The following is a 15824-nucleotide window of genomic DNA, read 5'->3' as shown; positions in this document are numbered from 1 at the left end:
ATAAATGTATGCCTTCAAAAACATCTTGTATCCAGATGTCTTTTTGGCATTTGCTATGAAAATAATATAGTTACGGATTATCTAGTCTGTCAAGCTGCTTCTGGCTGTTGCAGACAAATTAATCATTTATTTACGTAGAATTCTCGGTTTCTTTCTTTTGTCTTGAATCATTATGAGAAAGCAAATTTCTTAATGTTGACAGCAGCACGTATACATACGTACGTACAAATCCATATAGAGATATGAAAATGAAAAGTGGATTCAATTAAACTGGAGAACCAATAAAATAAATTCTAAAGTTGTACAGTATTGCAGTATAGAACAAGATTTAATTTGAGAGTTAGTGAATGTATCTTTGCAACTTAAAATCAATGATATGAAATTATTTGCCATTTTTAATACTATTTACTGGGGAAGCCAAAGTAGACTTTATACAGCTTCATTACCTGAAAACAGTTTTAGACATTAATTCACTTCTAAGGGGTGAGCATAGCTGTCTTGAATGTATACGCAAGTAGATTTGTACTTGTGGCTCATTTTCAAATGCACGTGCTAGTACAAAGGTTTGGGGCTTTGGGATGTGGCACAGAAGCATAACAACTTTCTGGTAAAACTGTTTTAATTATTTGTGGGCTCAGTTAAGATATTAAACTACCTAAATTAAATAGTTTGATAATATGGAAAATAAAATGCAAATAAAATTCATTTAGTATTTTGTTTTCTTTATAACCTACTGAATCAGCTGTGAAACTGAAGAGAGAAGACAGAATTTCTGGAGAAGTATTGTCTCAATTTTCAAGTTCTATATTGTTCAAACTCCAGCTTTAACCACTTTCTTTCCTTTCTGAATTCGACATACTAAGCACAGTTGCGCCTATTTACGTGCTGTGTAGAGTAGCTAAATGGAGCCCCATCCTAGCTGGGAGCTATGAATTCTGTCAATCTACAGCTTTGGTCTTGAACTATGTATGGAATTATTTCTTCTGTTTGGTCTTCAAGAGATCTTCTAGGCTTATGCTTATGGATACATTGTGAGCCTGCAACAGCAAATATGTTAAATTTTCACAGAAATAATCCATTTTACTTTTTGCCATCAAAGGACAAAATTTCATAAAACTAGTTTACTTGGAAGATCTTGGTATGTTTTCATCATGAAGTTACAGCTTTCTTTATTTCACATTTCTGAAACTTCACAGAACTTTGATAGAGACATTTGCCAGAAAGAATTTGAATGCAAAAACAATATGCTGTATCTGTATCTCAGCCAGAATTTCTACCAGAAGTTAGGACTCACACAGTAATTTTCTTTTCTTACTTCAGATAACCATTTTATATCTCCATCAAATTTTTTGAAGAAGTTTTTGAAGAAGTTCAGAACACCGTAAAGTGTGGAATGCATATCAACAACCAAACAGGACTGTTTAGGGACTTCTGAGGATTCTCTGGTTCCAAGCTAGTAGCATTCAGTAACTTAAATCTCTGAATGTTGTTAGCTTTGTAAGGAGGCCATTGCCAGCCAACGTAATTTCAATATAAGCAGAATGAGATATAGGTCTGAATCATAAGCTTCTGATTCACTTTTCCCAGGTTATATCCCTTCCTGTGAGTGAATATTCCTGTGGTAGTCGTAGTCCTGTAAACCCTTACAGAATTGTGCCTGTTCGGTGATACAGTTCGGTAATACAGTTATAGTAGTCTCAGGTAATGATTAACAAAACTTGAAGCTTATAATTTTTAATAATGGATTATAGAGAGACAAACAGGTTAAATACATTTTGAGCAAAAAGAGTTTCTCATGTTGCTAACATTGGTTCATAGTCAAAACAACCGGTTATGTTCCGAGGCTACCAAAAGGCATTATATTTTAACTAAATCTCAACAGGACCTCAAGTAACTTGCAGTAATTAAGACTTTCAAAGTAATTTACAATAAAATGCGTGACTCCACAGTATTGGTCAGACTCTGTATAGGTCTCCTTTGTCAAGTCAATCTCTGAAATATCTTACAGTTTTTAGTCTGAATGGTATTCTATTTCTATGACCTTGCACATCTCTGTTAAGCTTTTCTGATACCCTCTGGTTCCCTGCTTATCCTGTGACCTCTTAGGTATGTACTTAAGATCTTTTCACCTTCCTTTTGCACTGCATTTTTGCAGCCTAAGTTGCTTATGTTATCCACCAATCTGTTACTGTAGGGCTGCCAGCACAGCCCACCCTCGGTAACAACAGATGTTAAGCCAGGGATGTGAGCACTGAAGGTGTGTGGGAAGGAGAGACCCAAAACTAGCTTAAGGTTGTTTTTTTTTTTTCTCCTGAAACTGGTTAAGCTAAAGGGGAAAACAACCCTCAGACTGTTTGAATAGTCACCAAGGAACTATGAAAAGATTTCTGCAATAATGGAGGAGTTAGCATTAACAGAAATGCTAGAAAAGTAAGCATGTAGCATGTGAGGAAACACCATTCAGTGGAAACAGAGCAGCAGTCAAACCTCTTCTGACAGTGCCGGAAGTCTCCTATCACTACGGTACGAGATGCATCAAAGAGGGACTCGCCTTGCGTGCACATGTGTGACCTCCAAGGTGCACTTTCGCACCGGCAGCTGGATTAGCACAATGTAGGGAGAGGCACAGGTACACACAAAGCTAGAGCACGTACCTCTCTCACATGAAGTTTGTGTAAATAGGGTAACATACACTCCAAGAGAGAGGATCTTGCCTGCAACCCAGGTTTTGCTGCGTTCCCCTTAACTCTGTGGGTGTGCTTAGAACTCTGTGGGATTGGTTATAGAAGGGTGTTTAGAAATTAATAGGTGTTTATCAACATTTTTGGAAGTGTCTGGTATCATAGTTTGTCTGTTGTATTGTTAATCATGGATGTAAAGTTCACTGATTGCTAGTTAATTATTTCTCATTAATAAATCAGAAAGCTGCTTTGATCCCCATTTGAGCTATGTAAATGGAACATTTTTTCTGTCCAACAGTTACTATTTTTTTCTGCATCTAAATTACAGCCCAGCAGTGGTTGCGATACAATTTGTAGTCTGCATAGGTCAAATAACTGAACCTTATACGTAAGACCAAGAGTTTTTAGCCTAATTACAGTCTTAGCAGTCTAATCAGAGTCTAATTAATCCAGTTACAGTGATGCTAACACTTATGGTACAAATTACTCAGTTTTTACAGGTTATTCCTGATAATGAGGAATAATAACTAAAACTAATAATTTTCTAGTATCTGCCCCTTGCTCTGTGTTGTGCTCAGTCTCTCACTGCCCCCCTAGGTCCCAAGGTCGGTGGCTTGGGGAAATAGGGAGAGGGAAGGCAGTTGCTTAGAGGGAGTCATCAGCATCCTGGGTCTTCCATTGTGGCCGTTGTTGATCTTGAAGTTCATGTTTTCTTCCTTTCACTCTTGGTCGTTTGGATATGTTTTCTACCACCACCTGCATGCTTATTCTTTCCTCATTCGGTTGTTCTTCCAGGTTGTATTCAGATTCACTAGGTGTTGTATGTTTTATCCAAGGTGAATATTAGCTCGTTGTTATCCTTAACGCTGGTTTTGCCCAGCTCCCGAGGTTATACACCTCGTGAACGTAACTCGTAGCCTTGGGTTCTCCAGTAAGGAGCCATCCTGTGCCCATGTTCTTCTGTGCTGCATTTTTTTCCTAGTCATTCACTCAATACAGTATAACTGCGTCTTGTTGCTCTCTATTTGTTGGAATAAAATATGTAATGCACAATTGCAATTGTATTTGGTTGTAGGTAATTGCTGCAACAGGTAAACAAGCTAAAACAAATTTCCAGCTAGGCCAAGACAAGTCTTAAATCCTTGAAGCTTGTTGTTCTGTTAATACAAAGCCTCTGATCTGTCAGAACTGATGGCAACACTGTTATTTACTGGGTTACAAGACTGCATATTGTAGAGAAACCAACAGAGAACCTATCTTGGCTTGAATGATTCTCGTTATCTTGTGATCACTTTGTAACAGTGAGATGGAGCTTCACAAGGTTCACAAAGCTTCACAGAAAATTGGATCCATGTAGCAGTTCTTCAACTAATGTTTCTGTTCTTTTATTTATTTATTTATTTTTCATGGTGACTAGAAGGCTTTTAATAGTGATTGATAGGATTAGCATTAATGGGGATACAGTCAGATAACCTGATTCTAAACTTTCTATTTCAACAGGGAATGCTGTCATTTGTAAAAGTTTTGTCCTGTAACTTGATGGCATCAAATAGGGATCCAAGTTTGATTATTTATATTTTTTAGCATTGATTAAATGAATTTGATACTTTTTCCACAAAACTATTAGAATAAAATTATACTTTATTGGGAAAAAAGGTAAATTCATAATAATAAAGTTGTGGTGTAGTCATTACTAACACAGCTAACAAAAGACAGATTTTTATATAGCAGCTACATAGTGTTCTCCAAAACTGCTGTGTCTGGATGTTCAGAATAATAATCAATAGGTATATAGCAGTTCATTGAGCATATGATGTTAGAACAGTCTTTTCTATAGCTTTTCATTTGAATATGATACGATGGCACCTTGCCAAATATACATTCATTTTAGGATTTTTTTTTCATTTTATTTTGTCTTGTCTGCTTTGCTTCACTTACTTGTAGACTGTAATACCACTCTTAATATTCATGACCCAGCAGTATTAAGGAAAATATAACTATATTTTATTCATACTATTTTTTAGCAGCGGTACTTCCCTCCATCAAAAACCAAAATATTTTTTGAGCGTCTTCAAATTTGTATTATAGTTTCAGAGAGTTTGAGCTGTGTCAAAGTCTTTAGCAACTCTCATGTTCTTCATCTTACTGCCTGTTCTTGTGCTCCATTGTCAAACATGCTTCTGGTTTTACCTCAGTGTCTGGTGTTGTGGAATACTTTGAGGGATAATGATAAATCTTGGATGAAAGATACAACAAAGATGATTTTTTACTAGAACAGGTAGTTAGGAAATAAAAGTAAAAACATATAAAAAAGAAAAAGGAGTACAGATCTCTGAGATGTTAATTTCAATTTAGTCCCACAATAGAACAGTCACTTAACCAGAATGTTTTTGATAATTACATTCTCACTGAACAGTACTCAAGGACAGCTGTCCTTCAAAACTAAACTACAATTCGAGCCCATTGCAATAAACTAATTAAAAATCACATGCTCACAGAGTATGCAAATCCATTCTCACAAATATTCATCTTTGTATAGAATTTTGGAATATTTGTTAATAAATATGCATTTTCTTGGCATTTTTGGAATCTGCTTGTTTCCTGCTTGATGTTTTTAAAATTGCACCTAGCATTAAAATAGATTATTAATAATAATTTTAAATATATGGCACATTAAAAAAAAAAAGCGAAATATGATACATAAAAGCAAAGTAATATTTAATCTGGCTCAGTTTCCAGATAGTTCTATCTTTTATTCACCTTATTTTATAAGACCTTGAAAGGAGAGTTTTCTATGGGGTCTCTGCCACATTTTTTCCCTAAGTCACTCAAATAAATGTATATACATGTGTGCCTCTTTTGATTTGTTGCTGAACGCACTGGCAAAGAATGAAATTGTATTTCAGGCCTTCCAGTTTCTTTCAAGAAAATAGCAATTCATATGGGTAGAGTCTTAAGGGGAAAAGATTAGATAGTATTTCTTTGACTTTTTCATCAATATTCATGTTATAGTCGAATCCTTTGGAGAGAAAAAAGTTCCAATATTTAGTGCTTTTTTATTTCCTACTTAAAAACTACTGAAACAAAAATTGTTCCATGTATTAGTAAAGCTGTATTGTATACGAAAAACACATTAATTTGAAATCTATATAACCTGGAAGTGCAGCCAACTCTTTTATTTATAAACAAACAAAAAAAACCTAGTAACAATTAACAGGACTGATAAGCAAATAAGTTAGCATAAAGAGGAGGAATGTAAGAGGTAGAGTATTTCTTTTATTATCTAAATATACCAGTGGAAGTAACAAACTTTCCAGATCTAGTAGTCAATAACTAACCTAAATCCGATCTTTGGCTTTATTACATAGTTGACAATCTTCATCAATATAGCATTGATACAGCATATATTTAATGTGAGGTGATATGAGCATAGCTGGCTGAAGAAATTTAAATAAAAAGTTTTGAACGTTTTGAAGCATTGATTATTCATTCCCTGTATATAAAAGTCTTGTATTTAAAAATGTTTAACTGCCTAGACAGTTGGGTTTTCTGAACTTTATTTTTGAGTTGTTTTTAATACTCTATGGCTTAGGTAAGGCACTTGTCTCACATCATATGTTTCTTTCCTGATTAGTTTGCCCTTGCTAGGCTATAATTTTTCATTAACAGTGTCAGAACAAAGTCTGACATGCATTCAGCTCATCCTCTCAGATTCAGACATCATACAGATTTAGAAACATCTTTTTCAGAGGAGTATTTTGGAGAGGTTGACAGCAGCAGCATAATCACAGAATCACAGAATGGTTGAAGTTGGAAGGCACCTCTGGAAGCCATCTGGTCCACCACTGAGTTAAAGCAGGGACACACTGAGCAGGTTGCCCAGGACCATGTCCAGGTGGCTTTTGAAGATCTTCACAGTCTCTCTGGACAACCTTTTCCAGCGGTCCGTCACACGCACAGTAAAGAAATGCTTCCCGGTTTTCAGATGGAACCTCGTGTTCCAGTTTGTGCCCATTTTCTCCACTGGGAATCACAGAAAAGAGCTTGGCTCTGTCTTCTTTCCACCCTCCCTTCGGGTATTTAGAGACATTTCTGAGATCCCCCCGGAGCTTCCTCTTCTCCAGGCTGAACAGCCCCAGCTCTCTCAGCCTCTCCTCATAGGAAAGGTGCTCCAGTCCCTTGGTCATCTTGATGGCCCTATGTTGGACTCCTTCCTGTATGTTCACGTCTCTCTTGTACTGCAGGGCCCAGAACTGGACCCAGCACTCCAGGTGTGGCCTGAGTAGAGGTGAAGGATCTCCTCTCTTGACCTGCTCATGATACTTCACCTAATGCAGCTGTTAACCTCCCATTAACCATCTTAGCAGCAAGGGCACTTTGCTGAGAAATGTTCAGCTCATTCAGAAAGACTCATCTGCTTAACCTGGGCAGAGACAGACATGATATATATATGTATTTATTTAGGTATGATGTTAATGGCTTGGGGTGTGTGCATCTAAGTCACTCATCCTTCTGTGTCTTACCTCCATTAAGTTTCCTTTATTTCACTCTTTCCCTTGAGCTTACAGTGAGGGAAGCTGCCACTGTCTGGGATAATGCCCACAGAGACATTATCAAGTTCACTTGTCTAATGCTTCAGGCAGAGAGAAGTTCATTCTGCTTGTGCACTGAGCCATGAAACCACATGGCTGCAATTAACCCAGCAGTAAAATGAAGTATGATAGCCTAGACTCTGCAATATGATCACACCGTGTGGTTTCTGTTGGCTCAGAGCATGGTCAGGCTGCACTACTAAAACTGTGTAAACATTCCCATCGAAGAACTGTATCATGTAAGGCACTGAAATCCTCTACATCTACTGACAGTGCAGGACTCAAAACGTTCACTGAAGGAATTAAAAAAGACACTGTACAGGACCCAATAGCTGAAAATTTACCTAGCCATTCTGAAAGCCCAGCAGGATAAACTGAAGCAAACTGAACAAAAAGGAGGGACAAGTTATCTAGAAGCCCTGAATCCATTTGTCAGTGGGAAGGAAGTAACACATGAATGGTAAAGCAAATCAGTTTCCTTTAAACTTTCCAGTGCCATGTAGCCTTCTTTGCTCCTTGTTCTTTATATTCAGGGCTTTGAACTAAATCCTGTATGGCTGCTCACCATTGAAGCTAGTCATCTTTCATAGACTGATTATTTTTAGAAGCTATCCAAACGTTTTGTATGATGTTTATTTGATTATGTTTATTTTATTATTATTTTTATTTCAATTTAAAATGAAAAGGCTAACTTTGTCCTTTACCAATTTTAATTAGGTTTATGATAAAAAAAGTTTCTATCAGTAAGTAAGAATAAACATTCATTATTTCTGATATGCATATCCTCTGTGCCCTCTTTTGGTAGCAGAAATTGCTATCCTGAAGGCAACAATTTATTTTAAAATGCATGTGGGATTTTGGTTTTAATTACTGATCAAAAAAAAAACCCACTAATAAAAGTATCACAAAAAACTATCTTGGCTGGCTACAGTACTGAGGTGTTTACTAAACAGCATCTATCAGAGATCAAGCAGACAAATGTGATATTTTATCTGATGGACAATTGCATTTGGGTATCTAATTACTTACCTATCCAGTTTCATGTTCTTATGACTAGATAAACATGAAGCTTCTTGGTTTTGTTTTATATAAGATTAAATAAAGCCACAGTTGATTACAGTTTATAAATTGACCACACTCCAATTATACTGAAGGTTTACAAAAGGTAATGAATAGCTCATTGACTGTGTCTGTTTACTGTGCACTCTGCATTGATTTCTGGTTTGTTAGAACATTTCACGCATCAGCACTGGAACCACTAGACATAGCATTCTCAGAGGAACCTGAAAGTGCTGTGGGTCAATAACTGAACCATGTACCGTACATACTCTGCTTAGTTCAAATTAATCACTATGGACCAATTTCAGTCCTAGCATAAGTGGGTAGAACAGCGGGACTTGTTTTTCATAAAGCTTTATTGACATACTAAAATATCTTTTTAGAAATTTGTCTCGTATTTCTTGTTGAGTTTCTGAAAAATATGCAGTCTTTTCCTGTATTTCTTACATTCCAGTGTTAGGTCCTTCATTTCATTTGGTAATTGGTTGCTTTCGGTTTCCTTTCGGAATGGGAGGTGGAAATTTTGATGGAAGCTTCCTGGAGATATTTCCGCATTAAAGGCCTAGAAAGTCTCTCATAATTTGGTGTTAAGATGTTAAAAGCCAGACTCTTAATGCTGACAGAACTGGATCTTAGAATCTGACAAAGCAAAATGTTAGCTTCATAACTTTGGTATGAGTTAATTCCTTGAATTGTTAAACTGATTGTTGTACAGGATTTCTTAATACTGAGCCTCAGTTTCTTTGGTTGGTCATGATAACCTCACCTGATAACTGTTTTAAGAGATTCCACTCATTTGCACCTTTGGAAAATTTTATGTCCATTTGATGTCTCTTAGAAAAAAATGATATACTGTGCTCATTCTACATACTGGTCAAACTCCCCAGCTTTGGCATACATGGTCAGTAGTGAACATGGTATTCTAGGCAGTCTTAAGAGGGTTATCATATTGCTGGTCTATAAAGTGTTTTTCTGCATATGGGATTATTTATTAACTTTTATGATAAGTATCTGAGAAAAACTGAGCGTTTGTGCAAGAATTAAGTAAGAACATCTCAAACTGTACAAAACACAAGAGAAAATAGTTCAAGACTAACAGAAGGATGTAAACTCATGTTTGCTGTAGTTTAGTCCTGTACTCTTTGTCTCAGATAGTGGCCAAAAATAGAGTCATTTAACGAATACTTTATTACAAATTCAATGGTGGTGGTGGTGGTTGTTGTTGTTGTTCTTCTTCTTCTTCTTTTTCTTCTTCTTCTTCTTCTTCTGTTTTGTGGTGTCCCCTCTAACTTTCAGCCAACTTTCAGCTACTTTCACCTGCAGCATATGTAGTATTTTGCAGCTTCCATCTGGGATGTCAGGTTTATTAGTTTCGAGAGGTTGTCCAGGCAGGGTTGATGTAGCTGAAAAAGCATATCACCAGGACCAGGACAGAGAGGATCACAGTCATGTGAACAGTTGCTCCAAAGAAACAATATTCTTTTGTGTCAGATGGCTTCTCTACCCTTAGGGGATGAGAATCATAGTGCTATTCTTGTATAGTTCACTTTTTGAAGTAAACCAAATACTACGTTTGATTTACAACATCTACTGTTTAGTTAATTATATGCCCTAACCATTAATTAAATATGTCTTTCCAGCTCTTTTCTCATTCGTTTTCCACTTACTTGCTACCTTGACTTGACTTATGACGTGCTAAATGCATGCTAATCTACATCAATCTAATCATACAAGCCAAACAGAGCTTAAGACTTTTTAAGTGCTCATGAGCAACATCAAACGTCCCCTGTTTACATCCAGATAATTTTTTTCTATCGATATTTTAAACATAACGTAACCTCTGTCTAGGACAGGTTCTCTTCAAGATAAGATTTAGACTTCACAGCCATGGACATCTCTACTGTCTAATATTTTAAAGCTTTTTATACTTCTCATATCCATAACATGGTGTAGCAATTTTGCAAAAGTGTTTAAATCATTGTTTGTTTTTAACATTCCTTGATTTCGTGCTGTGCTCTTGAATTATTACATAATTGTCATGTCCTAGTCCTCCTGTCCTCCTTATGTCAATTTCTCTCTTACATTTCTTTTTTCAGTTACTGGAGGCATTATTTGTTTAGTCTTTTCTGTGAAAGACCCTATGTGGTTTGCATTTACCAACATTGTATTTTATACACCATTTCTGTGTCCATATCATGCTTGTAAATGCAGCCTAAGTTTATATTTTCTTGTCGTCACCCAGTTTTATCATCTCAGCTATTCATTCGTTTCCTTATATAGTTTGAAACATTAAATATGTCAAACAACACAGGTATCAGCGCGGCTTACTGACAGATTCCATTGGAAATTTCCTTCCATCGGAAGGTGTATTTTTTACTTAGGCAGATAACATTGGAAGTAAATAAAGTAATATAAAGGATAGAAGGAAAGAAATTATTACAGTCAATTGAGAAAAATAAAGGAATCACATGCAGCTTAAAGAAAAACCTAGAAATACCTTAGAAAATATAACAATAAAAAGAGAAAAAGTGTTCAGAATACTTAAAACGAAGAAGACGAGTTTAAAAAAACTAGATGTTTCAAAGTTGAGGAAAAACAAAGAAACCTGTAGCTAACGGACTTCATGTAAGATAATCAAGTATATGCCGTAAGCAGACCACAGCAGTAACGTGATTTATAAATTATGATATAGACCCAGGAAATACAGTGAAATAGAGTTATGAGAGCTGTTCAAACTATACAGGAGGCCAATACAAGGAATAACCAGCATCTGTTATGTCATAGTATTACAAGAAGTGTATGAAATTATATGATATTATAATGCAGCTAAGAGTCTAACAGATACAGGGATATGAATGCCACTTTTTCTAAAAAATTGCACCTGAAAAGGTTTTGGTCCCTTTCTGATTTTAGTTACAACTAGAATGGTGCCTAGTTCGTTTGAGACTTTCCAACACAGTGTCTAAAAATATTCAGTTATTGGAAATATTCCTTTGTCTATTTATTCTCAATGGGCATATTGGCAATATAGTCAATATTTTCTATCTACTGCATTTTATAATAACCCTCATTCTGTCACTTTCCTTATTTATTTATTCAGGGGCAAATTTGCTGGTGGGAACTTAAGGGAGTTTTGCTTGCTCACTGTCTGTGTGTGTACCACCTCCCCACTTAGATTAGAATTGTATCTGTCTCCATTACTGGTAGGCTTCTGGATGCTTCTTTAAGCACCCAAACATACAAGCATCCTGAATGTTTTTTATGTGTATGTGTATAAGTCTTATGTGTATGTGTATAAGTATTATATGCATACATGTGTATGTGTATAAGTTTTTACCAAGTTCCCTTTAAAATACATATTTCAATATAGTGCATCCTTAGTTTTCCATTAGCCTGATTTGCAATAGCATTTTCACTGTCAATGTCACAATCCAAAAGGCCCACAGGCATGCAGCTACCTGGCCCACAGGCATGTAGCCTGCCTAACAGTGAGTTCACAGGATTCTCTGATACACAAGGACACAGAGGCTTTGTTCAGTAAAGATTTCTGTTTATTACAAGTCAGCACAAATAACCACCTGCAAGAGTACTGTGATTAATCAGGCAAATAGAGGGAGGGAGGGAGGGAGGGAGGAAGGAAGGAAGGAAGGAAGGAAGGAAGGAAGGAAGGAAGGAAGGAAGGAAGGAAGGAAGGAAGGAATGATATATTTGGGGCAGTTAGTAAGCAGGGGCAAGTGCTCAGGCCTGTTTCTCAGGTTGAGATTTCAGGCTGGCAAACTTTTTCTTTGGTCTGTGTCTTGTTTTATGTCTTATTTTTCTTATTACGGTCAGGTTACCTCCATAACTGCTCCCATCAAGTACTACAGCACATTTCCTCAAGAATTATCTATTTCTTTTTTTTCTTTTTGAAGGAGAAGGAGGGTCTGTTACTTTCTTACCTACTTTCCATGGAGTCACAGTCTTTTTTATTTTCTTCCTTTATTTTAATTAGTAGCAATAATAAAAGTAAAATAGTAGCCAAATCAAATATGTAAAGATAAGTAGAAAAATTTTAACACCAACTTAAAATAGGCCTGAATTAATTAAGCATTCTGCAGTTCTTGTCCAAAACTGAGTGTGTCAGAATATGTTGCTCATACTGGTGACAAGCCAAGTAACAAAGAGATGCAGCCTCCTAGAGCTTTCAGCCTTTAAGTTTCAGAAGTTTGTCCGAGATATTGGTTGAATAGATTGTCATTATTCTTTCTGTTCCAGTTTGTACTAGTATTTTTGGTGTTGCAAATGTCTGAAAGCTTTTTGTTTCTGCCATTTGTTTCTGTGAGGCACTGTCACAGTCCCCACTTGGTTCAGACTTTACACTGGCCACCTTCTGCTAGCACATGGAGTTACTTCCATTGGCAGTAATTCTTTTATGCCGTATAGCAGGTTCCTCTCAGACTTTTCACCAAGCGAAGCTCCGAGAGAATCACTACGTGAGGACTGCCATCACTCCCTCACTAGCTGGGCTAGCTGACGGGGAGAAAGGAGAGGGCATGGGGATTTTCTGGATTACTTTAGCAGCAGAAAAGAAATACAGAATGAGATATTGTGTCACAGGAAATGAGACGTCAATGCAAATTAACTCTATGACTTTTACAAAAAGGCAAAACTAAGATTTTAAGTAAGATTTGAACAGGTCTTCTGCACGTCTGCGGGACAGTCCTTCTCATGTTGGTCTTGTGGTGGTCTCAGGTGCTGGTGCTGTTCCTTGATTTTATGCTGTTCCCTGGTAGTGTTAGGTCAGGACCTTCTTTTCCAGTGTTTTTTTCTTCTCTACGTTATTATTCTGTCAAACACTCTTGAAGTCTTAGGTGCTCTGCAGAAATAATTTCTTGTGTGCAATCTGGGTCTCTGACACCTGTCACAGACAGGCCCTCATTTCACCTTCCCTCCTACTTGTTTGTAGCCTTTCAGCTGCCAAAATCTAGGTTTCGTTCCTACTGAGCTAGGCTTAATGCTGATAACATATTATAAATGTTATAAATGTAAACGTTTCTCACTTTCTCATTTTCCAGTTTATTTGGCCAAATGACAGCTGGGGATTATAATACTGACTGAATAACAGTGTCTCCCGATGACTATGCAAAATAGATTTGTAATTTACCATGTGCTGCAAAAAAACTTTAATGAATCTGCACCTACAGCATAGCAGTATTCTAGTTATGGATTTGGATTACTATTTTACTGTTTTCTTACATACTGACTGTACTTTTAAATTAAGACTGGCAATATGGAGCGTACAGAAAAAAAACTTTGGAAGATCTTATAGAAATTTGAAGCAAGGAGTTTCTAGCTCTTAGGCATCATATGGAAAACATATGTGAAGCACAAGTTTTTTCTGTTTTTTTTTTGACACAAGTCCACTTGATTTACTTGTAAAGAATTTTTATCAGATTTTTCTTTCTTGTCATTTCTGATCCCCGGACTCTCTCACCCATATTGTATCAGACAACCCATTCCACAGAACTTAAAACTTTGACACATAAAGGACAAATATTTCCACTGTATAATAAAGGATTGGATTAGCTATGTGACAGACAGGTAAATAGACCAAGTAGTTTTGAAAGACATTGTCTTGATTTTATCACGCATAGTTTCAGCCTTAGCTTCTTTCAATACCTGTATGCATTAAAGGAGTGTTTTTAAGGTGTCCTAACTTTCCCTCATCTGTCAGAGGTTTTATTTCTTCTTTTATATCTTGTTCCTTCTGCATCTTGATATTTTTGTCTTTGTGTAGATGACTTAATTTGAATTAATAATTAAAATTTAATGTGATAGAAAATACTTTGGGAAATACCAGTCCAAATTAATCAGAGGAGTTTTTGTCTGGTTTTTGTCAGTTCCTCTTATCAGATTGTTTTATGGAATATACACAAGTGAGAAGAACATTGAGATAATCCTTCCTGCCTGTTAGTGTAAAAATGATTCTTCTGTCATTCTGGGAACACCTCAGAGCAAATGTCGATGTAGCTCTTCCCTGTACCTACTCCTCTGGATAAACAGTTGTATGTTACTGTATGCTTAGATCTGAGCCCCAAACCATATTTTTAATGTAGTGAAAATATTAGCATTACATTCTTTACATATCGTTTCTCTTTAACGATTTATCTTCTATGAAATCCCCGTATTGCAAAGCAGCAGCAGAAAGCTTTGCTAAAATGACACGAAAGAAAAAACAAACAAACAAATAAGAAATCTGATCACTTCAATGAACAATGAATGTTGCTACATTGTTTTCTTCACTGGAATTTATGAAGGAATATAGGTGCATTTTCTTTGAATATTTCAATAATATTAGGTAGTGCAATATAAAACTTAAAGAAATCATTTTTTTTCCCATTTGGTTATTAATTGGGCATTTCTGTTATAGTCAAGCCATTCTCATTTGTTGAAATGCCATTTCTTAATATATCTCATAATGTCTGGTGGAGGATGAAATTACTCACAAGAGAGGGCCCTCAGAGAAGGATCAATGTATTTATATTAATGTAAATTACCACTGATTAATGAATGCTGTAACCAGTAAGGAATTAAATACTTACTGTATTCCTTTTTTGGAACTTAACCTTCCTGTCAATTTTGCAAGTTAACAGTAAGAATAATATCTGAACTACAGAATATAGGAGTAGTAACAGTCTAACCAGTAGTCTTTTTCCATGAAAAGAAATACTTTTTTGAAGAGGAAACTAAAATCAGAGGTAAGATATACATAGCTTTTAGAAAATTACTTGTATAATAGTGCTTCATAGAATCATAGGATGCTTTGGTTTGGAAGGGACCTTAAAGCCCATCCAGCTCCAACCCCCTGCCATGGGCAGGGACACCTCCCACCAGCCCAGGCTGCCCAAAGCCCCATCCAGCCTGGCCTTGAACACCTCCAGGGATGGGGCATCCACAGCTTCTCTGGGCAACCCATGCCAGTGCCTCATCGCCCTCTGAGTGAAAAATGTCTTCCTTATATCTAATATAAATCTACCTTTTTTTTAGTTTTAAAACCATTACCCCTTGTCCTGTCACTACACTCCCTGATAGAGTCATATAACTTAATCACTTTCTGCCACTGAAACAATCATAGAATCATGAATATCCCGCACTGGAAGGGACCCACAAGGACCATCGAGTCTCTCCTCATCTTTCCTGTAGGCCCCCTTTAGGTACTGGAAGGCTGTTACAAGGTGTCCCCAGAGCCTTCACTTCTCCAGTCTGAACTCTCTTAGCTTCCCTCCATAGGAGAGGTGCTTCAGCCCTCTGATGATCTTTGTGGCCCTCCTCTGGACTCACTCCAACAGGTCCATGTCCTTCTTGTGTTGGGGGCTCCGGAGCTGAACATATACTTCAGGTGGGGTCTCACCAGAGTGGAGCAGAGGGGGAGAATCACCTCCTTCGACCTGCTGGTCATGCTTCTTTTGATGTAACTTTCTGGGCTGCAAGCTCATGTAGCTTATCTGTAACC

General features: G+C 36.8%; 1 protein-coding gene and 1 long non-coding RNA gene across 2 annotated transcripts in view; one reads left to right on the top strand and one right to left on the bottom strand.

The window, feature by feature from the left end:
* Positions 1–15824, top strand: part of LOC308194612 (uncharacterized protein) — a 975354-nt gene that overhangs the window by 185776 nt on the left and 773754 nt on the right. The gene's annotated exons all lie outside the window — the stretch shown is intronic.
* The window catches only part of LOC308194619, a 70349-nt gene that overhangs the window by 51710 nt on the left and 2815 nt on the right, over positions 1–15824 (bottom strand). The window contains exon 2 of the long non-coding RNA XR_013950763.1: positions 1–15824. This exon is cut by the window's left edge and continues 51710 nt beyond it. This is a non-coding gene — a long non-coding RNA (uncharacterized lncRNA).

Source organism: Anser brachyrhynchus, assembly GCF_964034855.1.
Source record: "Anser brachyrhynchus genome assembly, chromosome: 4".
NCBI lineage: Eukaryota > Metazoa > Chordata > Aves > Anseriformes > Anatidae > Anser > Anser brachyrhynchus.
The sequence above is the reverse complement of the archived record's forward strand: the minus strand, read 5'-3'. Positions and strand labels throughout refer to the sequence as shown.